Source organism: Ostrea edulis, chromosome 5 (assembly GCF_947568905.1).
Source record: "Ostrea edulis chromosome 5, xbOstEdul1.1, whole genome shotgun sequence".
NCBI lineage: Eukaryota > Metazoa > Mollusca > Bivalvia > Ostreida > Ostreidae > Ostrea > Ostrea edulis.
The window spans coordinates 12,794,692-12,821,906 of NC_079168.1; the positions used below are offsets into that span (position 1 = coordinate 12,794,692).

Consider the following 27,215-nt stretch of genomic DNA (forward strand, 5'->3'; position numbering starts at 1 on the left):
TCATTAATAATTACTCGAACATTTCATCCAATATTATTATATGTGGGGACTTCAACTGTAAAATAGATAATTGTTCAGATAAAAGCTCTAAAGTGTTAAATGACATAATAATTCAGTTAAATCTTGTCGATTTATGGACAAGTAAACATGATAAAACAGATGGTTTCACGTGGTGTGATGCTTCTGACATACCCAAAAGTAGAATCGATTTTGTATTCATTAGTAAAACTTTTCTAAATAAATGCAAATCTCCCATGCTACAGAAAATTCCAGGAACTCATTCTAATAGAACCAGAATGTCTGACCACAAAGCAATTAGATTTAATCTTAATATACACGATAACAAGAGAGGAACAGGTTACTGGAAATTAAATACTTCCTACTTAAAAAGTAGCGAATATAAAAACCAAATTGTAAATATTATACAAAATATAAAAAACTCACAAGGAACAAACACGCAAAAATGGGAAATTTTAAAACATAAAATTAAGTTACTTTCTATACATTTTTCAATCAAATCGCAGAAAAATCTTAAGAATACAATTTCAAACATTGAAAAAGAAATAAATGAAATAGAATCTCTCCCACATCTCCAAATTGATATGAATAAAAAGAGAGACTTGGAGTCGCAATTAAATGACTTGTATGATAAAAAAGCAAAAGGAGCTCAAATTAGGTCAGGCGCTAAGTGGATCGACAAAGGAGAAAAAAACACCAAGTATTTTTTAAGTCTAGAAAAAAAGCATCAATCACAGAATGTTATTAATGAACTACAGAACGAACGAAAAGAAACTTTAACTACTGATGAAGATATTTTGAGTGAAATGTGTAATTTTTATGAAAATCTGTATGATACTAAAAATATAAATTCTTCTGACATTCAGAATTATTTAAATAATAGCAATATTAAATGTTTATCTGAGAGTGCGAGAAATAATTGTGACCAATTTCCAACTTTAGATGAATGTCGAGAAGCTGTTATGAGTATGAAACACAATAAATCGCCAGGTCTAGACGGTTTACCAACTGAATTTTATCAATGCTTTTGGGATCAGTTATCGGAACTTTTTTTTTGGAATGCTTAAAGAAATTTTTTTATCAAATGAAATGTCTTTTTCCCAACGACTTGCTGTCATATCATTAATTCACAAAAAAGGAGAGAAATCCCTATTAAAAAATTACAGACCTATTAGCCTTACAAATACAGACTACAAGATAATTGCATTCATATTTGCTCGTCGTTTACAAAAAGTTGTCGATGATTACATAAGTAACGAACAGACAGCATATATAAAAGGAAGATTTATAGGAAGCAACGCACGATTAATATTAGATATTTTTGATTACTGGGAAAACAATAATCAAGAGGGCTTATTATTATTTCTCGACTTTGAGAAAGCATTCGATTCAGTTGAGTGGAATTTTCTGTTCAAAACTCTAGAAACATTTAATTTTGGAATTAATTTTATTAAATGGATTAAAATACTTTATAAAAATCCTATCTTCTGTTTAAAAAATAATGGCTGGATCTCTAGAACATGCCAGATGCACAGGGGAATTAGGCAAGGCTGTCCAATTTCTGCGATTTTATACCTATTTGTTGCAGAAATTCTATCAGATAAAATCAAATCAAATAATTCGATTCACGGTTTTAAAAATAAAAACTTAGAAAATGAAATTAAAAATATTCAACATGCAGACGACATGACACTGGCTTTAAGTGATACCGATTCTCTAAAACATGCAATAAACACCATTAAAAGTTTCTGTGAATTAGCAGGGTCAAAAATAAATTTCACAAAAACAGAATGTATTTTACTCGGAAACCTGAGAAACCAGCTTGAAACAGTAGAGGGAATAAAGGTAACTAAGAAAGCCGTAAAATGTTTAGGTATTCATATAGGTCAAGATAAGATTGAATGTTACAATAAAAACTGGATGAAAATATATCACGAAATTGAAATGTTATTTGAATCATGGAAGAGAAGAAAACTATCATTATTTGGAAAATGTACAATCATTAACTCATTGGCTTTATCAAAATTGACTTATGTTGCAAGCATTTTAGAATTACCCGATCCTAAGTTTATAAAAGATATCAATAGGTTGATATTTAATTTTTTATGGAATAAAAAAGATAGAATCAAAAGGAACACATTGATAGGGGATATTAAAGATGGAGGGATAGGTGTAGTCGATATAGAGTCTAAACTTAAAGTCCTAAAGGCCATGTGGATTCCACGCCTTATTACAAGTAATCATATCATTAAAAAATATGCAGAAAGTTTCAGCAAAACTTTAAATCTTGACATTGATTATTTAGTTAAGACTTCTGAAACATCAACTAACAATTATGGCATTCTTAAAAATTTTCCAGTGTTTTATAAACAGGTGTTTTCTTGCTTCAACCTTTGTCAAGACAACACAAACCAAACTCTTAACTCCACTGAAAAATTCCTTCTTCAGCCAATATGGTCAAATGCAAATTTTCTCTTCAAAGGTAAATCAATATGTTTTGATGATTGGATAAAAAGCGGAATTTTATATGTTAAAGACATTTTTAATGAGGATGGGCTATTAAAATCAGGTAAACAAATTTATGATTGTCTTACTAAGAAAACGAACTGGCTATGCGAGTATAAGATGATAAGACATATTTTCAAAAAATTTGAACTCGGATATGATTTTTCTAAAATTCCCTACATTAAAACCAAAAATATTGATAAAAATTTATGTTTACAACATAAAACTAAAATTTTCTATTCTACTTTGATAAAGCATAAATTCCAAAAACCCTCGCTTACAAGGTTAAGTAGAGAGTTCCAAATAACAGATAAAAAGGAATGGGAATCAATATTTTTATTGAAAGTTAAATACATTGAAGACAAATCTTTAGCAGAGTTTAATTATAAACTAATACACAACTTATTGAGTAATAATCTCCTTATTAGCAAATGGAACAACACTGTAACAAATAAGTGTAAACTGTGTAGAAATGAAATCGAAAACACAAAACACCTTATTTTTGATTGTATTAATGTACGACATATATGGAAGGTCGCAAGTACCTGTATTAATTTCACAATTACTTGGAAACATATTGCTGTTGGGTTTTATTTGGATAATACTGAGTTGATAAAGATATATAACTATTTTCTTTCTTTTATTGCATTTAGAATTTATAAATGTAAGATGTATTGTAGAGTTGTGCAGGTTGATGAGACGAGTGATTTTGTTATTCGTTCCATCAAGGAATACTTGAGATCGCACTGTCAAGTTCTCAGGTTTTTATATAAAACAAAAGAACAGAAGTTTTTTCAAAATTTTGTATCCAATCTATAGATATTCTTTATATCAAAATTTTTAACATAAAATTTAAACATTTTTACTACTGCTATTATATCTATGCATGCACATGTATGTATACATGTGTATATCTGTGTATTATATATACTTGTGTTAAATCTGAAGCCACTATTCAGAGGGTCAGTCCTCTAATAGAGCTGCCCAATGAGTCGGATATGAACTGTCGTGATATGTGTGGACTCATTGTGGCAGCGGGGCGTTTTTGAAAAACAACAACCAAAAACTTATCTTTATTATACACACACTGCCAAATATGTTTCTTACGCAGTATTATTCCGTCACTTGAAATTATGTTGATGTAAATTAATAACTACAATTGTTTGACATATACTGTATCTATTTTGATTCCATGGTAAAATAATAACCATATCTTATACACATTGTATCTTATACATGTATTTCATTTGTTTTGTATATTTGTATATGTTTTTGTCTTGTTTCATAAATAAAAATCTTGAAACTTGGAAAAAAAAAAAACCAAAAAAAAAACCCAATTGTTTATATTCCAGCTTTGTGGCACCAATTGTTTGTAAATCTTATGCGGGATATACAGCTAACGAAACAGGGAAATTACATAGGCGCCTGGGTCAAGGATATTGCACTATAACAACGTATATGTAAACAATGGAGGAAATTCGAATCACGAATAAATATTTCTCTCTGATCTATGGTGTCTCTTTATAGATTTTTTCATGTTCCAGGAAGCTTAAATACACGTATCATTATCAGAGAACACTAATTTATCCACGTTTTAAAAAATGTCTTATCCCACTGATTCATAATATATAACAAGGCTTGCAACTCAATCTACCCCTTTCCGTACCCCATGAGAGATATTTGTCGATTAAAAGTTATTTACGCTGCTTACCAGCCAGGGCCCCATTCACTCCCAGTAATTCTTCTTTAATAATTAAAATCCTCTAATAACAGCTGTCTATCCGTTGTATATTTTTAATAAATTTTTTCTGTCCAGTGTCATCTCATTCTTCAAATCTCTAATCACGGAAGTGCGTAAACAGTACAAAACTCGAAACGGAATAAGGGATATCCGAATTAATCTCGAGTTCTGAAAGGCTATGTAAACCCCAAAGGATATCGAGAGTATTGGCGCTCTATCTAACAACAGCCTAAACTATCAAGGTTATGAATTCCGGTCACGTGATGGCAGTAGGCTGACGTACTTTTGAGCGCTCCGCTAAAAATTCGATTTTGTTTCTCAAAAACTTTATAAAAGCTTCAAAAGACGCCTAATCAAATAAAAGACCGATTTGTGCATGTTTCTGTGGAATTTCTGTGGTATTCTTTGCGGTTTTGACTTTGTATTCCTTGAAGTTTAAAAATCATCGTGAGCAGAGATCTACTCACTGGAATATCGGAGAACATGGACGGGAAAGAGAAAACAGAGAAAAAGAATGAGAAACAAGTAGATCGCAGCGGAAAATCTCTGGAGAAAAGGTTGGTACAGAGTCAACTGAAGATAGATTCGGTACCATCATCTATAAGAACTTTAAGAAGTACGAATGTCTCGGACAAAAGGCTACAACAACGGACTAGTAGTTCCGACGCAGAACCCACGACACCCATGTCTCCAGGTGCCGACATACCGGGTGAGTTAAAAAGAATTCATGAAAGCCTGACAGAGATCAGGGAATCTATGGTAAAGAAAGACGATATCAAAAGCATAGTTGCAGTGATTATGTCAGAAATGAAGGGAGAAATAAAAAATGAAATCATCTCGGATGTTAAAGAGACACTAACAAAAGAAGTCATTGAAAGCGTGAAAGCTCAGGTGAAAGACGAATTTGAAAGCAGAGTCGACCAAAAAGTAAAAACGTTTGTGTCGAAAACTAAAGAAATTGAAGATGGGGTGAATATGGACTTAATAAACATAAGAGAGAAGTTTCAAGAACACCTTAAAGAATTGAGATCATTACAGAGCACGATGAAAAGATATCGATCCCTGACGGAATCAGCGTTGACCCTCGCTAATCACAACCAGCAGTACTCTCAGAAAAACAATATAAAATTTCTGGGATGGAAGGAGAAACCACAAGAAAACCTTCGAGAAGAACTGTGTGTCATAATGAAGGAAGCAGCGAAAGTGACCATCGACCCCGCTGATATTTTAGCCATTCACAGAATTCCAGGGGCGAAAGGAAAAATCAGACCAGTAATTGCAAAATTCAAAAACTCAGAATCTAAAATTACAGTTATTAGAAACAGGTCTAAGGAAGAAGTCAAAAAACGATTCAAGATGTTCGATCATATAACACAGATGAACTCTCAATTACTAAGAGATCTCAACAACGACGAGAAAATCCAGAGTGCCTGGTACTACAACGGAAAAATTTTCGGGTTGGACCAGAAAGGTGTTCGACACAAGTTCGATATTATGGACACAGCCTGTTACCCTGTAGAAAGCTAAACAAACTTTAAATTTACATGCGGGAGCAACAAATTTGGATCGGGTTTGAAATACCATTATCTGATGAGCGACAGGACCGGGATCGGGATCATCGAACCGATACAAATTGTTTACATGTGTTTGTGTTATTATGTGAGTGTTAGTGTGTGTGAATGTGTAAACGATGGACGGGTAAGTTACTTGCTGAAAATGTCTAGATGTTTAGTTGTTTTACTTATTTTTCTGCGATGTCGTTGTCTGAAAATATTTTAATAGCCACAGTGAACTGTCAGGGGCTGGCAACTCCATCTAAACGTAAAGATGTTATTAATTACTTGAAACAAAAGCGTTTTTCTATTATATGTCTACAAGATACTCATTTTATTTCTGAATGTGAACCATATATTGAATCACAGTGGGGATACAAATGTATTTTTAATTCTTATATGTCAAACTCAAGGGGTGTGTGCATCTTGTTCAATAATAATTTTGAGTTTAAAATTCATGGTGTAAAAAGGGATTGTGAAGGTAATTTACTTGCACTTGATATGACAATTGAAGAAAACAAAGCAACTCTTATTAATATATACGGGCCTAATACTGATAACCCTCAATTTTACGAAAATGTACGAAATATTTTCTTGGAATATGACAATGAATATTTTATTCTATGTGGTGACTTTAACCTCACATTAAACCCTTCACTGGATACTTATAACTATTGTGGAATCAATAATCCCAAAGCACGTGCTAAAGTTCTAGAAATCATGGACGATTTACAACTTTTAGATTACTACAGAGTGCTAAATCCAGATAAAAAAGCTTATACATGGCGGAAAAAAATCCCTTAAAACAAAGTCGCCTTGACTACTTTCTTGTATCTGATAGTTTGTCAAATTTGGTTGAAAACTGTACCATAAAGCCAGGATATAGATCTGATCATTCTGTTGTTATTCTTGAATTAAAATTTAATCCCTTTACAAGAGGGCGTGGCCTTTGGAAATTTAATAACAATTTATTAACAGACAAAAAATATGTTATGAAGGTCAAAGAAACTATTCAATCTGTTACTAGCCAATATTTGGATAACATAGATAATATAAATTTTCAGTGCAAAAACGATATTGATGAAAGTTTATTTCTGGAGGTTTTAATGATGGAAATTAGGGGAATTACTATATCATACTCAGCATTTAAGAAAAGAGAAAAAGACATCAAAGAAAAGAAACTTTTAGATGAAATTGAAATTTTAGAGTCTGATTCTCCTATTGATTTTGATATTCTAGATGAGAAGAGAGCAGCTCTTGAAAACATTAGAAAAGAAAAGCTACAAGGTCACATGATAAGGTCTCGTGCACGTTGGATAGAGGAAGGGGAAAAACCTTCAAAATACTTTTGTAATTTAGAATCCCGAAATTATTTAAATAAAACTATCAAAAAAATTCAGTTGGATACTGGTACAATTTACAATCAGTCAGATATATTAGAAGGCGTCAAGAAATATTATGAAGCCTTATATACTAGTAATGATTTTAACTTAATTAATGTCGACCTGGAAAGCATCATCTCAGATTACAATTCTCCCAAGTTAGATACACATGCAACCAAAAAACTGGAGGATGATATTGAAGAAGCAGAGGTTCTTAAAGTATTAAAAAATATGAAAAACAACAAATCCCCGGGTAGCGATGGTTATACAACTGAATTCTTTAAATTTTTTTGGAATGACATTAAATATTATGTTGTTAGAGCTATTAATTGTATATATCATAAGAGGGAACTTCCTATTTCGCAAAGACTAGGAATCATTTCATGCTTACCTAAAGGGGACAAACCAAGACAGTTTTTAAAAAACTGGCGACCAATTACACTTTTAAATGTATTATACAAAATTATATCTGGTTGTCTCAGCTTTAGAATTAAACAAGTTTTGGATTATATAATATCCGATACACAGTCTGGTTTTTTAAAAGGTAGATATATAGGGGAGAATACTCGATTTATATATGATATTATGTCATACACTGAAAGAAATAATATCCCAGGCCTTCTAGTTCTCATTGATTTCGAAAAGGCCTTCGACTCAATGTCATGGTCATTCATATATAAAGTTTTAAAGTATTTTGGTTTTGGGGAAAACTTTATTCAATGGATAAAAATCTTAAACACAAATTTCAGAGCCTCAGTTTTACAGAGTGGCTTCTTATCTGAACAGTTTGATATACAAAGGGGATGTAGGCAGGGTGATCCCATTGCACCTTATTTATTCATCCTATGTGCAGAAATTCTTGCAATATTAATTAAACAAAACAAAAGTATAAAAGGCATATGTATAGAAAACACAGAACACAAAATATCGCAATATGCAGATGATTCTTCACTAGCCCTTGACGGATCACCTGAATCGCTTTTTGCAGCTCTAGATACGATAGAATTTTTTTCCAGTTTTTCTGGTCTAAGGATTAATTCTTCTAAAACAAAAATTGTTTGGATTGGTTCAAAGAAATTTTCAGATCAAGTTTTTCACCATACAAGATGGAAATTAGATTGGGGATCAACAACTTTTAATTTATTGGGTATTAATTTTTCAGTTGACCTTACAGAAATTGAAGATATAAATTTCGGAATTCAAATACCAAAAATCGTTGCTCTTACTGAACAGTGGAAAAGAAGGATTCTTACTCCCATTGGGCGGGCTACTGTCATTAAAACCTTGCTTATTCCAAAATTGAATCATTTGTTTATATCACTTCCTACTCCAAAGAAAGAAACAATCTCTTATTTATACAAAATTATTTTTGAATTCCTATGGAAATCTAGTGTAGATAAAGTTAAGAGGTCTGTGATAACACAAGACTATCTATCGGGTGGTATCAAGATGGTTGATATAAGCAATTTTATTACATCATTGAAATGCTCTTGGATTAAAAGGCTTACTAGGTCCAACTGTCAGAAACCATGGATGAATATTTTTTTTGCCATGTATGGAAATGATATTTTAAAGAAATTATATGACTTTGGAGATAGTTTTATTGTGGAACAATTATGTGTTAAACGCAATGTTTTTTGGAAGGATGTTTTCAATGCTTGGTTTTTTTATTTGAAGACTAGTCAAAATCTTCCAAATATTAAAAATAATTTTCATAATATTCCAGTGTGGTACAATTCTAATATTAGAATTGCGGGAAAACCTGTGTTTTATGAGAAATGGTATGAAAAGGGGATTAAAGCTGTTCAAGATTTTTTTGATACTGATTGTAACTTCCATACCATAGAAAAATTTCAGTGTTTATACAATCTTCAAGAAGTATGTGTAATGAAATACAATAGCATTATTACTGCAATTTCAAAATATTTAAAACGTCTGTCAATTGATAGACACTCAACCAAACAAAATGTTAATCCATGTATGCCTATATTTTTTGAACCAGTTTTATTACATGAAAGATGTTCTAATATTATTTACAATATTTTAAATGCAAAAGAAGATATCCCAACTTCTATGGGCAAGTGGAAAACTGAACTATCTTCATATGGAGTAGATGATATTTCAGTGCAAGATCTGTTTAAAATTTGTTTCAAAACATCTAGTGATTCTTCTGTTCAGTGGCTACAGTTTAGAATTTTACATAGAATTCTTCCTGTTGGTTATTATTTGAAAAACATTAGTGTTAAAACAGATGATCTCTGTAGATTTTGTACAAAACAGTGCGACATTTAACTCCGGACACGACAAAAGTCCGGAGTTTCGCCAACCCTTTTATTAAGGATACAAATAAACCCTTTACAAAAAAAGATGGGATTTTATGTCCACAAGACATGCACCAACATTTACACTTGTAACTATTGTAGTTTTTAAGATATTTCACCTGAAATCAAAAAATCCCATGGGATTTTGGAGGGATTTTTAATCCCACTTGGGGGATTTTCACTCCCACCAAAAATCCCATGGGAGAAAAAATATAATTTCTCCCATAGGATTTTAACTCCCGTATTTAAATTTAAAATGGGATACAATGTCCCATAGGAGGAAATGTCCCATAATGAACATGAAATGGCAGTGAATATCCTATTTGAGCATGAATGGGAATAAATATCCCAAATAAAACACAGGATGGGGACTTTTATCCCATGAATACAGTAATAAAGCAGAAAATTGTATCTTAAAGAGTGTTGTTTGTCATGATTCTTAAGAATGTACTTGCAAGCTAAGGAATGACATTAACTTTATATCTAGTAATTACACTCCTAAATTATGTAGACCTATACATGTGTTAATGGATAAATGTCTAAACAACATGAGAAATTAAATTATATTAGAGCTCTGCATTACTAAACTCTTTCCCATGCAATTTTAAATGTATACATATAACCCTATCACAAAAATATCAGAATAAAATTGAACGGTATTAAATTATGCAGTTAGAACACTAACTTATTTACATGCAGCTGTTCATATTCACTATTGACAACCCTTTACAGGTCGTCAGGTGTGAATATTCACAGGAACCGGTATTTTTGTCTGTAATAATAATAGTACGCCTTATGGTACCATCCCCAATGAAAAAAATAACCCAAAAGGAATGGCACCATTTCTTACTCAAAACTTCGCTTCAAAATAATTCGAAAATTCTGCTTTTATCGTCACCCACCCCAATTGTCATTCTGATTCAGTAATCCCAGTGCTTTTATTAGGGGTGTGTGGTATATATCCCTACTCTTATCATTATGTACAGGCTAAATTATCGGTTCCTCTGATATGTTGTGGAATTTTGGAATAGCCTAGCTTACAGTTACAATTTGTTTACAATATATTAAAATTAGTGTTAATTAAGTGCTTACGGTGAAATCTGCTACTGCTAGATGATGCTAAGTTGTTTCGTGAACCGAATCAGACATCTCCAACAAGATTCTCGAAGATTTAACAACACAAGAATCATTTTACAAAATGCATGCTTCGGTCCATCATTCTCCCTCTGACAATCACATTCATTCTGAAGTCAAAGTACTTTCTCCTATACCTTAAGCGTCAAAAAGACTTTGACAGGTAAATACGAATAAACGGTTAACAGACATCTCGACCTTAAGAAAGTTCAGTCCTGGATGTTCTAGTCCAAAAAGAAGTATGACCCAATCTTATGCATTAATTTATTAAATTTCCGGTTGAGCAACACCCAAATCCTCTAGAGACATTGTTTACAGTTATATGACATTACCTAAATGTGTGACACAATATTAATCCACACCTGCTCAAAGGGGCATAAGCACCGAGCATAGACCTAAATTTTGCAGCCCTTCACTGGCAATGGTGACGTCTCCATACAAGTGAAAAATTCTCAAGCAGGACGTTTACGTTTTTGTTTTTTCTTTTGAAAATTTTGTTTTCATTTTTTTTTTAATGTTAAACATGAAAAGTATGACTAAATCTGTGTTGACAGCCAAAATTTTAACCTTCTGGATGCAGGAATAAAAGCAATATTTTAGCCTTCATTCTGCGTTATGTAAACAAAGACTGGAGTCTTTTTATGTTTACATTTAAGGTGGCTCACTACACCGGGAAATAGTTTCTCAAATCAGTACAAATTGATTTAATATTTTAAAAAAGATCCAGAAGATATACAATAAGTGTGTATTTCAACACATGAACAAAAGACTGGTGGATTTGAGCTCAAGATCTGTAGTTCACCAGCCCAATGCTCTCTCTCTCTCTCTCTCTCTCTCTCTCTGTCTGTCTGTCTCTTGTCCAATGCTTTATTAATTAACCACTTAGCTACCGTGTTATAGACGAATAAATCGATCGATACAAATACTTTCCCAAAACATTTAAATCGCCATCTTGTAACATAGTGTCATAAAGCTTTAGTGTAGTGAGTACCTTAACAAACCAGTGAAATGTTTAATTTTGTAATTGAATTTTCAAAGCATCTTTACTTTTGCACATGCAATTTTACAAAGATTATTCAATAAAGGGTAAAAAAAAACCCACTTAAAAATACTTGTTTTTGATCCACTGTAGATTTTAGGAAAATATTAGATTCCTGGGTCAGAGAAATCTAGACATCATTAAATGATAATGAAGTATTGTAAAAAAAAAATTCAAGACTCTCCAATATTGTTTGCAACTAGGAGAAATGGTCACAAGCTATTTTACACCCGCATCCCTCTTGGATCGAACCACTATAACTTTTAGGATAACAATAAATCCTCTCCCAACAATGTGCACATCTGCAAATGGCAATGAAGCATTGTACAAAGTTTCAAGTTTATCAGATAATCCATACAGGAGGAGAAGCATTTTAATGCACAATTTAAGACTTTGTGACAGACAGACTTACAGATATGGACAGAAAGTACAAAAACCATATAATTATATGAAATGAATTTGCATGTAAAAAGTACATGAAGTGCACAATTATGATTTAAATGTAATTATCATTTTTATTAGGAATTTTGATGTCTCCTCTTTTTGCAAACAATATACACATCTATATATGAAGATGAGATATATAATGAGGATATAAAACACTTCTAACAAAAATGTAAACAAATATGTGCAATGCGAGTTTGAAAATATGTATGTCTTAAAAAGTGATTGACTAGATATCAGGAAGCAAGCAAGCTCACTCCATGTTACTGTGCTACAACTAACTGAAATTCACTACATTATCCAAAATCCACCCCAAAAGAACCAAAACCTACCAACACTAAATACCAATATATATCCATGTGAGGTCAAGGTTTCAGGAGTGAAACAATGTGTTTTTTAAACTTTAAATCTCATTATGTTTTACTTTTGTAGGATATTCATAATGTTGAAATTGATTTAAAGCAATCAATTTTCAATTGGAGATACAAGGTACATGTATGCACATAAATGTACCACCCTGAATCTCATATCATACATGTACCTTATTTTATAGCTGGCAAAATTATGAAATGAAATTTAATGTCACCACAGAATTTATAATTTCCGTTTCTTTCTCTCAATTCACATGGAGACCTCCTTTTTTAGAGTCTTATTTTCTTTTACTTGAATGTTCTAAATTGAAATCTAAGGAATAATAATCTTGGAAGAAAAATCTACATGAAAATATTTTCTACTTTGAGAAACAAAATGACAAACATAACTGTTTTAAATGTAAGTCAGAAATAGAAAAATAATTCAATTTATTGCACTTACATATGTAATTGAAAGAAAATTCCTTCGAGTACATGATTTTAGAATGAAAATAAGATTGATTAATATTCAAAAAAGTATTTCAATTTCTTCAAAACTTCAATCTTCAGATGATTTTCCATCCATTGACACCCCAAATGTATGATCACACACATTCAGCAGGAACATCTGTTCCTCAAATCTCCTTCACATAACACTTGACTACTTTTGAAATGCAATTTAAGTCTTTTTAGAAATTAACAAAGATGAGTGTACAGATTCATACCCTAGCTGTTGATGATTGCTAAAACTGATCACTACTCAAAACTCTGAAACAAATCTTTCTGGATTTTTTTGTATTTCACACACACACGCACACATACACGTACATGCATACACACATCAAAAATATCAACAAGACACTGACCTTACCAGTCACCTGAGTTATTTAGTTAAAAGTATTACTAACCTCAATATGAATGAAATCTATATAATACAGTAACTTTTCTTGCTCTAGGCATGCATTTATATGCTAAATTCTAATATTCAGTAGAAGTATAATATAAGGTGTAATTCATTCCCCCAAAATCATCTATACTGATGAAACATTTTACAATTATAAACTTGATATACACTTTTAACACTATTTGGATCTGACCTTGAATCAGAACCCTGGAGTTGCAAGTGTCACAATTTTTGTACATCTTTCTGTTTTTCTTGACAATGCATCCATCATTTATAATATTCTAGTGTCAACAAAATTAAAGAAGGATTCTTTTAAATCATAAAGACATGTAATTACTATGACCATTTTGGTTCCATCTATTTTAAAGCTAGTATCAAAACCTTTAGATTCTAACATGTATATATAAACTGCGTTTTTAATTATCAAATACCAAAAAAAAAAAAAAAAAAAAACCCACCCAAAAACCAACCAACTTTTAACTATTGATCTTAATCATAGTGTTTTATTTTGATAATTTAATTTACAGATACATGTATAAGTTGTCATAATGTCATTTAGTTCTATTTTATTGTTGCATTTCCTCTTCTTGCCCTTGTAAAACACCTTAGAGTAATAAACTGTTTTATATAAGGCTGCATGTATATAAATTTTATTATTATTATCACTGATCGAGGTCATGAAATTTACAATTACCTGTTCTACCTAAAAGCATCAATAGCATTAAGGAAGATGTTATCTAAATTTAAATGTTTTACACATAAACACTATATATCAAGTTTGGTTCCTCCTGGAGTCAGAATTTCTACCCTAGGAATCATGATATTTACAAGCTTGATGTTTTGTTTACTGTCACAACAGAAGCTGACCACTAGCAATAGGTCACATGAGAGAATCAATTGACCTAAAAATCTATCAATTAACATGATTGAAATGTTTTAATCTTTATATCCATGATAAGATATTCTTTATATATTTTATATTGAATTCAATTTGGTACTTTGACCTCTTTATTTTCAAAATAATTGGAATTATGTCTATATACATACATGTGAGAGTTGGCCTCCATGTGTCCAATGAAGAAATTATGAATAATGGAATCACAAATTAATGATTGTCTAATGCTTACAGGGATGGATCCAGGAATTTTTGAGAGAGGGGAATTTTACCATTAATTTTGGTTATCAAGGGAGGGGGTCCACCCTCAAAATGTGTTATTTTTACTTTATTTTAGCAAAATTTCCTGAACCAGCACCCCTTCTGGATCCACCACTGGGTTATCATTTACTCCTTCATTCTTGATTACAAACCTAAGGACACTAAATTGTAATTTCACATTTTTTTTTTAATTTGACAATATTTCATTATCACACAACAGCAAAATTATGAAAGCATATACATGTACGTACAATAATAGCAAATTGATTGTTCTGACATATCATTTGATATACATATATATTCATAAGAAAATTTGAACTATCATGCATATTACAGATTATCAGTCATCAAGATTTTTGTTGTGTTTTTTTTTTTTTTTTGGTTCAAAGTAATTTCACATTTTGAATCTTGCTTATTAATTGATATGTTGATATGGAATCAAATGACATGCATGCATGCAGAAGCTATGTGAAAAATGTCAGATCTTGTGTAGCAATTTGTAAACCCAATGATTACAAAGCCTATTAGTATTCTATATCAGTAAAAGAAAATCCTATTTTAATTCATATTTTGCAATAGATATGATAAAAGGAATAAGCATTTAATAATAATTATCAAAATCTATAGTTTAAAATTGAAAAACAATCTCATAAAAAATATAACATATATTTTACACATGCATTTTTGTAAACTTTACAAAAGGAACAGATTTCCCCCCTGAATTTATATAAAAATCAGTATTATGTCCTGTGACATTTTGTTATTATGCTTTAATAAACTTCTAATATTGACTTTGTCCTTGCATGGTCACTTTGTCCATTTTTTTTTTTATATCTGTACCCAGGTTTTGTCTTGTGACTTTTACCCCAACTAATCCCTCTGTGTATAATACACATGGGATGTTCTTTACAGCTCAGCAAGCCCCTGGCTTTGTTTCTCATTGTTCCTTATCTACAATTACTGGGTGAATGACTTTGTGAGGTTGTAATTTGCCATCTAATACTTTTATAAGCATTTCATATCATGATCAACATGTCATGCTATTTCAGTCAATATTATAAATAATTCATTTGACACATAATATGTAATATTGTAGGCTTATATGGTAATATTTGGAAAATAATGGCAAAGCAATTCTCAGCATGAACATTGAAAATTATGTTGCAATATACATGTACATCACCCAATACAAAGGCAAAGGATACATTTTAATTTTTACGTTTAAATTCATATGAAATATTGTGAAATTCATAATCATGTGAATGCATAGCTGCAGAACTGTAGCTCTCTGAGAAAATATTAATTGGTACAGATCTGTCCCAATATTTTCTCAGAGAGCTACAATTCTGCAGCTAGTGAATGTGGTTAACTTATACTACCATTAAGATATGTAATCTCTTTCTAATATTTGTTTAATTTGTACCTTTTTCATATTGTACAACAAAGTATAATTTAATGCACATTAATCCTCGAATTATAATAATTTTTTTAAATTATTTTTTTTTAGGCTTAATTTTTTTTTATTTATTTGTACAAATAGAAATTAAGTGCATCATAATATATACTTTTAAAGGTAAGATGTACAATTGATATATAATCACTCATACCAACCATTCATACCACTCAAACATTTCAAAACTATGGATTATAAATTTTGATTAGTGCAAAATTTGTTAATTTCTATAAGGTCATCTCAAATCTTTTAAAATCATTTTAGTGACTTTTTGGGGGAAAACACCTGAAACACTTTTAAAGCCAATTTAAATGGTCCAGGTCAAGCATATTTTGCTTTTAGGCCAAATCTTTGTAAGATCATTTGTGCACTTTGACAATTATTTCTAAATATTCGGGCTAGTATAATGAAGAAGTATGGATGTTTCAATTTTCATTAACATTTAATACCAAAACCATATCTCCTTTTCTTGACCAAAAAAGCACCCCCCCCCCCCCTCCACACACACACAGTGAGGTCTAGATCCGCCACTGTTTAATCTGTGATTTTGGGGCGAAGTTGGATCAATTTCATTTTATGAACAGGTCCAGTGGTACGATGGATTTTTCATTTTCAAGACAAATTAATAGAAATATAAATTGTTAGCCAGTAAAAAGAAGTAATGATTTAAATCAGATACTTGGAACAGTGTTGATGTTAACAGGGACCTATATACTAGTTAGTATATAGCTATGATGTTAACTTAAGAAATTCTTATATTGTATACAAGATATTATCCAACTAACAGATAGACTTTTGCAATTATATCTTATGCATTATGAACTGTAGCTAAACAATATCACTATTAAAATCTTATGTCCATTTCCATGTAGTTGGGAATCAATTAAGCTTTCCTGGTTCCGATTTTGGTTTAATTTTTATTTTGTGAACATAAATCAATATTTGTCTAATCACAGGAACCGGTAATTTTGTCTGTAATGATAATAATGAGAGTCTATACGATACCCCCCCCCCCCCCCCCCCGTGTTTTTATTAAGAGGTGGTATTGAATACACCCGTAAATATCATTACAGACAAAATGGTAATATATTTACAAGTGCACTCTACGTATTGTTCTCCACGGGCAAGGGGACAGGCACCGGAAGTACGGATACATGTATTTAGAGATTGGCCTTCTACTGGTATATAATAAAATGAATTTTATTGTACCGGTAGAAGGCCAATCTCTATACCGATAGAAGGCCAATCTCTAAAGCTTACAAAAAAGCGTGAAACGATTACATGAATCGAAAGAGGGATGAAATAGACTACGAATTCATACATTTCAGAGAAATTATTCCCACCAAAAATAATATGAAAAAAAAGGTGGGGGGGGGGGAGTAGTAATATCCATATTTAAGGTGCCTGTGCAGGCAAGGGCGCATCCAGGAATTGTTTAAAGGATGAGCGGATTGCGACCCAAGTTTGTGCCTATTCCGCCCCGGCCCCAAAGATGGGTGAATATCTCAAACTGGTAAAATGACAAGTTTTGTTTAAAACTATGGAAGTAAAGTGGAGTGACTACAACCCTCTCGATCCGCCACTGATGAACAAGAACTACATTACGGGGATTAGGAAGCACAGGGTTCATTTAGAATAATTGTAATCTTTAAGGAAATCTTCGTGGAGCACATTATCGCAAATAGTTGCTGAAATTGAACCTTACCATAATTCCGCCGGCGAGGATTGCAGCTATTTTCACTTTCACATCGCAGGAGGTGCGTTTGATGAGCTATCAACTTATACAGACAGTATCTCCTCATATCTACATGTACAGGGGCGGGTCCAGGAATTGTGGTTACGGGGCGCCACTTTATGAGGCAGTGGGTCCATGGCGAAGCCCTGGTTGGGGCCCAGGGGGCGAAGCCCCCGGAAACTCCTGGGTTTTACAAATTTTATGGGGCTTGAAATATTTCTCCTATTTAGTCATTTGTATTACATGTATTTTCTATCATTTTAATAAGGTGAAATTAACAAAATGACCCAAATTTTAAGGGTTTTTTTGGGAAAATATTAAGTTCTCCCAATAAAGTAATTAAAAAAATTAAAAGATTTTGTCATTTATTTCTCCGCCTGCGCCACCTCTAAATCCGCCACTGATGTATATTGCAATAATCTACCAGAATATACTGACACCTTATAGGTGATACTTCATTAGTACAAATGGACACCACCACCACCACCATCCCTCCAAACGGAGGGGGTGAGACTAACAACGAAAGGGGAAAAACACATTCCGCAAATTATAATATACATGTAACAGGCTGTCTTTGCATTTAGTCCGAGTGTTTTCAGTTATCTTTTTAAAAATTCTATATATTGATTGCAACACAAACATCCTATTATAATTACATGGCGATGATAAAGTCTCAGTAAGTTTCCACAAAGCTGAAAATTGGTATACACCATATTGTACAAACTGATACAGAACTAAAATATTGCGGAAACTTATCAAAACTTTGCGGTAGACTATCAATATAGCAATGTGCATACTAAAACAGAACAGTTTCTGCAAACCGAAATTTACGCAAACTTGATCAGCTTTCAGCAAATTTTCGTTGCGGAAACTACTTGAAAACAACGTAGATATGTCAAGTTTCAGCAGGACACACCAAGTTTTTGCAGGGAGAAAGCTTTCAAGATGAAAAATGAGTGCGGAAACTTGACGAAAACCACTTGTACACCTAAGTCTATGTAGTGAAATTTGTATTTTTCATCCATTTGTAAATTCCATGTTTTTAATGAAAAGAACTTACATGTATATAAATTGACATTAGTAAATACTATGTAATATTGCAGGTAAATTTTGTAGGGTATATAAGCGAGTGGGGGGGAGGGGGGGGATTCAGACCAGCTTTTAGTGTTAGGAATTGCATGCTTTAGTCCCAGTTTGTGTTACTCTGAAGTGAAGTCCCAATTGGTTATTAAAATGCACGCACATAGATCTATACATTTCCATACACCTATATTCAGTGCAACCCCCCACCTAAAATTTTCAAATTTAAGGTAAATCGCGGTATCTTGTTTAAAAAAATGTACTAAACGATAAAAGAAGCAATAATTTCTTCCACTCCCGGAGAAATAAATGACAAAATCTTTTGATTTCTTGCATTACTTTATTGGGAGAACTTAATTTTGTTCTAAAACCCATAAAATTTGAGTCATTTTATTAATTTCACAAATGACTAAATAGGAGACATATTTCAAGCCCTGTAAAATCCCGGAGCTTCCAGGGGCTTCGCCCCCCTGAACACCACCAGCACTTTGCTCTGGGTCCACTGTGGGCCTCAAGGCGGCCCCCGGACCCCCTGCCTCATAAAGTGGCGCCCCCTCCCTGTAACCGCATTTCCTGGACCCGCCCCTGATATTACGAAGTTCATACAGCCCGAATCATCGAAGCTTAGACTGGGTATTTTGAATTGAAGATTTTAAGATTTCCAAAACGCAGTTTGACAAAAAAAACGGGTGTGTAATGCTCTAGTATGAAATTATATTGGAAAAGAAGAATCTACACGCGTGCAAATGCGCATGCCTTTCTGCTGTCTGACTGGCTCTATCCTTCCGACTCTCGCGTTATAATCTAGGGGATAATTGAATTATCTCTCAAGATCCGTGCAAATGGCCACATTTAAGTAATAGACAATTGTGTAGTATTACATGAATTTACATTTGTTGATTTTAAGGCAAGATAACCATGAATTATGTATTGTATTCAGAGGCGGGTGCAATATTTCAGTTTGGGGCCCGGAGAAATTGCTGGGTGGGTGGGTCTAAAGACCGCCTTTAGACCTCAGTAAGTCCAGGACAAAGTCCTGGGTGGTTCCAGGGGACAAAGCCTATGAAAGCTCCCGCTTTTTTCTTTCTTCTTTTTATTGCGAAAACTAGCACCAGTACTCTCTAAAGTATTTTGATTGCATATCTTTATTCTTAAAAGCTGTATATTTGGCATGCGCATATTTAATATACATTAATGAAAAAAAAGTCTAAAACTATATCGCATTAAAAGTGTACAAATTAAGTTTACTTAGTTCATTCCCAACATTGGGTGCATGATCTTTAGTTCCTTAGAATGTATTAAGTACTAGAGACACACGTTACATGGATATGAAAACAGACACTCAGATTTGATTGATAGGATATTGTTTAAGTTTCCTCTCGAGAATTTTTCACTCATATGAAGACGTCACCATTGCCGGTGAAGGGCTAAAACATAGGCCTATGCTCGGTGCTTACGGCCTTAGAGCAGGGAGGGAATTTATCGTGCCACAGAAGTTGAGACAATGGGCCTCGGTTTTTTGCGTTCTCATCCGAAGGACTGTCCCATTGGGTCGTCTCTTACGACAGGCAAGGAGTACTGAGGACCTATTCTACCCGGTGTTGTAAAGCATAAAATCCCTCCCCCCCCCCTCCCGCATAGACTTTTCCTCCGAAAAAACGGGCCCGGGATAGACATTCCCCCCGGAAAGATGGGCCTGGAATAGAATTTCCCCTTACGAAGAATTAACCCGGGTCCAACCCCAACCCCCTAAGAAAAACCGTCCCAGTATAGAAATTCCCCCTAAATGACAGTACACCCCCATTCTTACATTTTAGCTATGTATCTGTTTCCATTTCTATTACTAGAATTCTCTTGCTTATTTAGACCCAGTAATTCTTCTGATTATTTTTGTGTGTGTGTATCGTGAACAATCATCATCTTATGATTTTTTATAAAAAGGAAATTGCTCAAATCGTGTAATGGTATATCAAAATTCATTCAGACATCTTAAGTCTTTATCGTTATTTACTAGTATCTAACATTTGAATTAGTAAAGTTGGGAAGAACTTAAATGATTTTTTTAATTTAAATAAACGAGAAAATTGAATTACTTTTATTTATACAGTTCATCTATTTCACTTTTCAGATATTTTAATTATACATCTTATAGTCACGTCGCGCACGGTACTGGTGTTACTTTCATACGTGCATTAGAAAATGTTTCCGCTATGTTTACACAGTTGTATATTTTGTGGATTATTAAAGTCTTATACATCAATGGCAAGGAAAATATATAAATAATAATAATAGCTTATATAAAATATAATTTACACGCATTATATTATCAATAACGGAGTTATATACACGCAGATGTCGTCATTTTTCGTTGTCCCGCGTTACATGAAATACGCATACGCTTTATCCACAGATTAATAAAATGATTGATTTTGTCCCAAATAACGTAAGAATTGGTGTATGATTGTGACGTCCTTATCTAAAAACCATAAACCAATTACTTTAAACATTTAGTTCATAGAATTGATATAGCGACCTTAAAAATGGCAAAGACAGTGCCTGTCAGTGGTGTCCCGTGTTTGTAGATAGACTGCAAATGCAAATCATCATGACCAGTAGCACGCCTAATACAGGGGGAAGTTGACTATCCTTGTTACATTTATAATGTACATGTATCGTGGAGCACAATGTATACCAGTATTATAAAATTCTGAGTATATCCATGAAGTAGATTGATTTTATCGGTGTCCAGTGAAATGTCCTTTTTCTACAAATACCGCGCTTTTTAAACAATTCTACCATTTTATGTCTTATTTCTAAGCATTATTCCAACGCGAATATTTTAATGAATATAACTTACAGAAAGTACATAAAATTTACTATATAGAATATACAACATTTCATTTTATCCCGCGTCCATTTAGGAAAACGAAAAGATACTTAATGTCCAAATAAATGTCCCATGTGATTTTGTCGCGCAATGACGCGACGTCAATGTACACAACCTACGTCTAGCTAAAACGTAAAATGTTGCTTTTATTATTTTTGAATTATCTAAATTAAAATGATTTTTAAAAATAGTATACAAGGTATTTAAGCTATTGCATGTGTATCTCATAGATATGTTTTACTCTAGATCTGGTACATATACTTTAATTGACTTTATCAAATGACAATTGTACAGACTACATTTTGTTGCATGTACTACTGTATGTCATCGTCGCAAACCACGGGTTATTGTTTCATTCTATTTCACATACGTTTGTGAAATAGAATGAAACAATAACCCGTGGTTTGCGACGATGTACTGTATGTATGCATATAAAAATTCAGCATTGAACAGATACACTTACGGTGTGTAAAACGTTGCAATATTATACAAATCTTGATTTATATACGAAACTCTTTAATCATATTCGATAATCTTGTTATTCATATATGACAAAATTTTAATTATATTCGATAATCTTAATATTTATATGCGAAAATTTTGATTTATATTCGATAATCTTGTTATTTATTTACATTTGGTAACCTTGTTATTTATATTCGATAATTATATAAATCTCGATTTATATTCCATAATATTTGATTCGTATTTGATAATGTTGATGTACACATGCTAGATGTACGCATGAATTTAGTCATATTGATTGTAGGTGAAATGCATAATTTCAAAAATTGATAAAAGAATTAGCTTCATTGACCATGACCTGACCTCGGATGTCTTAAATTTAACTAGAGGAGCTACTCTGCTAAAATTAAACTTTAATAAATATACAGCACTACCAGCCGTGAGACATTTGGCCTACTGCCTGAATTGAATAGTTGACCTTGCCCTAATATGCTGAATAAACCCAGTAGCTATGTCGAAGCTTGGGTGGCTGCCCTGTAATCCCCCATAGGCTGCTTACCTAGCTGGATTAACAAGTGTGATACAAATTTGAATATGTATTAATCGTAATCAGAAACAGGGTGCAAATTTACATATATGGCGGAAAGGGTCGCGTGCAATTTTTTGTGGGGAACTGGGGAGGCGGCCAGTTTGACTACCAACGTAGGGGCAACACAGGGGGCCTTATGTGGACATGGGTGCCTGGACCTGAACGGGTGATCATCTAAGGGGGAAGATATCTCTGCGCATCTCAGCTGTCTCCTGCGTGCTACCTGGTTTAAAGAGCAAGTACAGAGCAAACTGTGGACCCTCCTACAGTTTCCAACATGCACCAGCCAGTAGCATTCCCTAGGAGGTGGATGTGAGCACAGGCACCAGAACGGTGGATATATATAGCGTGTTAGATCTTATGTACCCCCCCCCCCCTTCCAATGAATGAAAGATATATACATAAGTCACATATTAAATGAATTGAATGTCAAAATCTTGTTAGAGTATCAGTGACGTGTTGAACAACCTCACTGTTGTATTTAGGACCCAGGTGATCTCTGGCGGGTGTGAGCGATTGCCCCTGGAATATTTCGCCCATATGCGTTGGTACTCCAGAAGAGTAGAGGAAGCCTCTCTCTCTCTCTCTCTCTCTCGTAGAGTAAAATTAAAAAAATTCGCATATGAATATCAAGATTTCTCACATATAAATCAAAATTTCCGTCCGCATATAGATATCAAGATTTCTCACATATAAATCAAAATTTCCGTCCGCATATAGATATCAAGATTTCTCACATATAAATCAAAATTTCCGTCCGCATATAGATATCAAGATTATCGAATACAAATCAAGATTTCCGCATATGAATAACAATATCATTAGATCAAAAGTTCAACATCTGACAAAAAAATCTAAAGTCACACGGTTTTCACGAGACCACCCCTTCAAAACTAAATATGATATATATTGAAACTAACCGATTCGCAAGTAAAACATACGAGTATAAATAACACTCTGTATACCTTTTCTACTGTTTATTCAGAAATGAAAGTGAACATTAAAACGTTAAAATGTAATATTATTTGGAAGTTTTTATCTCTCACTTCAACTCACCGTGGTTATTATTATTATTCATTTATAAAGCGCAAAACTACATATACTTTCTATGCGTTGGTTGTTGTTTTTTTTTCCACTAGAGCGTGATCGATGTAGATCGATGACAGAAACGTACGGGAGTTTTTAACCCCCCCCCCCCCTTCCGTGTTTGGCATTAATAAAAAGTATTAAAGAGAGCAATGATTATTAAACATAGAGACTTGAACAAGTCTATATATATCCTAGAAAAAACCAAAACTGATTTTTTTTACTGTGTTCAAATTTTTCAGAGGTCATATTCATAAGAATTGCAAGCCTTATTTCATGGGATGGTTACCTGTAAAATGCGAAACGAAATCGAAAGGAAACGAAATCTACCGAAGCAAAACGAAACCTACCGAAACGGGTACCCTTATTTCATACGACATGCCTGCTGTTGTAGGCACGGTGAAATAAATACAGTACGTATACTTTGGAGTATTTCTAAGAATTCATAATTTTTATGAATGTACACTATACACGTACAAAGATTTATTTTCAATTTTTAAACATTAAATCATGCATGTGCTTTAGTTATGATATTACAGCTTGGAGATAATGAATTTGTTTAAAATGTGACGTTGCTTTCGTGATTATATTTTGCCACAATTTATGACGTTATAAGTGTAACGTAAAGTGACACCAGTACCGTGCGCTTAGTGAGTCGATTTTTTACGAAAAATCCTACTTATATTGACCATCGTTAAAGTCTTTTGGTAAGCATATTGTATTTACAATAAAAATATTTGTTTGTTTTATGAATATCGTAATATTAATGAGCGCATATCTATTTCCTTAAACTATTATAACAAATGAAATCCGGAAACAGGGGGGGGGGGGGGGGGGGGGGGTTATATATATACCAGGGCGATTTTTCCGCCAAAGGGGAGACTCTATACTGATTTTGTACATAGGGGGAAATTATATCCTGGTGCGCAATTCCGGGCCCGTTTTTCCGGGGGGGGGGGGGGGTCTATGATACAACACCGGATCCCCACGGGATGAAACATATCTGATATACATATTACATGTAAAAGCCCTACATTAACTGGATACTGGATATTGGACTACAAGGGCTTTGCAATTGAGGACTAACCAAATCACGGTTAGGGTGGTTCGGGAGGGGTTGTCCCCCTCCCTTACGGGAGAAAATATTGAAGCATTACAGGTAATGATCAATTGCAAGCACATTAAATTCTTATCTTTGAAATGATGGGGGGGGGGGGGGGTGGGGGGGGGTGGGGTTGGGTTCCATCTCCACACCCCTTAATTCTGCAAGTGAGACTGTTAGTTAACTCTATGATAAAATTTAGAAGATATAAAACAGAAAGAATTTTGATACAAGTAAAAATTTTCATATATTTTTGGAAAATTATCTAGATGTGCAATATTTAGGATTAAGCTCAATAAAAATCCGAAGTACGTAACATTTGATAAGGGTAATTTTCGCATGGGGCGCCTCTATGCCGGCTTGATTAGATCGCGTCGTATACGTACATTTAATGACAGAGTGAAATTTTAGTGTTTTTATTGAAGAAAATATGTGGTTGTCATAGACAAAAAACTCCGCACTTTTATCGTGTCCAGAGTTAAATGTCGCACTTTTAAAGGTATTTTGTTGATTAGGAATATGCATTGATTGATCACTATTTTACGATCAAGTGTTGCATCTATATATTTTGGAAAATGAACTATACGTGATGGCTGGTCGAGGGGTTGGGGAAAGGGTGGGTGCTTTGATCAGTCCGCTACTAAAGTTTTCCTAGTAATGAAGACAGTATTAGTTCTTCATTGTAAAATCTATTTCCAATATCAACCGTAACTATTTCAACTCCAGTAAAGCTTCCACCAAAAAATTACAACAAACAACAAATCATCGATACATAAATGTTCGAGATTATGTCTCTAGGTAGTGTCAAAAATAACAACGAAATCTTTCTTTGGAAGCGGAAGACCATAATGATAACAGAGATAACAATGAGGTCTTCAGTTGGAAGCGGAGGACCTGAATTACAGTAAACAAAAAACCCATTTATACTAGACTAGATAGGTTAGGGTCAATGGCTTATGATCTCGTGTCTGACGAAGCGTAACGTGTAGAATATAATAGGGTAGATTGTTAATTGGGAATACAAAATGACTGACTAGTGGGACCACTATTTTTTTTTTTTTTATTTAAGTAGTGTCAAGAACAACGAAATCTTCCGTTGGAAACGGAAGACCTTAATGATATCTTATTCAGGTTTCCATTTGGGAGCAGAAGACCTTAACTACAAGACTTGTTCGGTTAGGGTCAATGTGTTATGTTGTCGTGTCCGACGAAGCGTAACGACTAGGATTTAAAAGGATAGTTTGTTAATTGGGAATACACAATGACTGACCAGTTGGGCCACTATATTTTTTTTTATATCCGAACTAAACATCGTGTGATTATTTCCTGTACATATATGAAGTATTCAAATTGTACATTGTATAGAATATCAGAGACTAAGTAGAGTGATTGAACAGTATTTTCCGTTCAAGTGCCATTTCTATCTGGTCAAAACGAGCCTTTTGTCAATTTTGGACCATAAATTCTGCAGGAGGAGGGGTGGCTTCTGCTCCTCCGCCGCTAAAGTTTTTTTTTTTTTTTAAATTTCAAAATATTCATAAATAAACACCGCACGATTATCTATTCTAAATATTCAAATTATTCAAAATGTTAACGTTGTCTATTTCAACTTTCAATATAGTTAGGAAGCTAAGTGAATAACGCTGAATTTTACCGCAGATATCCATTGACTTCATTTACCTGATTATTATAGATCAACACAATTATATTTATATGTGTACTTTTAAAAAGTGGCGGATCCAGGGGGTTAAATTGCAATATGAATACTTTACTTTTGAAGAAAGAAAAAATAGAAAACCCAAACAGATAGAAACTCCAAATAAACAATGAAACATACTAGTAAAGATCACAGGAATTTATCACGTACAAAATCAGTATCTAGGTAGTATTAGTGGGTTAGTGTCTGACGAAGCGTAACGGCCAGAACTCAATGGTGAAGTTCGTTAATTGGAATTACACAATGACTGACCAGTGCTTTACGTTCAAGGGTAAAAATGGGCCACTTGTCAATTCTAGAAATTGAACTGTGCGAGGGAGAGGGGGATGTTCGCTCTCGGTCATCCACCACTAAAGTTAATAAACATCATATGATGAATTCCTTAACATGTATATATGTAAAGTATTCAAAATGTTAACATTAAATTTACTTGTATTTTAACTTCCAATAATGTTACAATGATAGATGAGTACCGCTGTTATAGGCATCACCAAAATTATCTAGCTAGTGGCGGATCCAGAGGGGTAAGAAGTAGGCATAAAATCGTGATAACA

The 27,215-nt window shown here is 33.3% G+C and overlaps 1 protein-coding gene across 2 annotated transcripts in view; it reads right to left on the reverse strand.

The window, feature by feature from the left end:
- LOC125652049 (MAM domain-containing glycosylphosphatidylinositol anchor protein 2-like) overlaps positions 1-27,215 on the reverse strand; it is a 50,013-nt gene that overhangs the window by 13,331 nt on the left and 9,467 nt on the right. The window contains exon 1 of one of the 2 annotated variants that reach the window (XM_056166745.1): positions 4,235-4,388. The exons of the other annotated variant lie outside the window; for it this stretch is intronic. The gene's annotated coding sequence lies outside the window, so the exon portion shown is untranslated. Of the gene's footprint in view, positions 1-4,234; positions 4,389-27,215 lie in introns of those variants that run through there. 2 annotated transcript variants of the gene reach the window in all.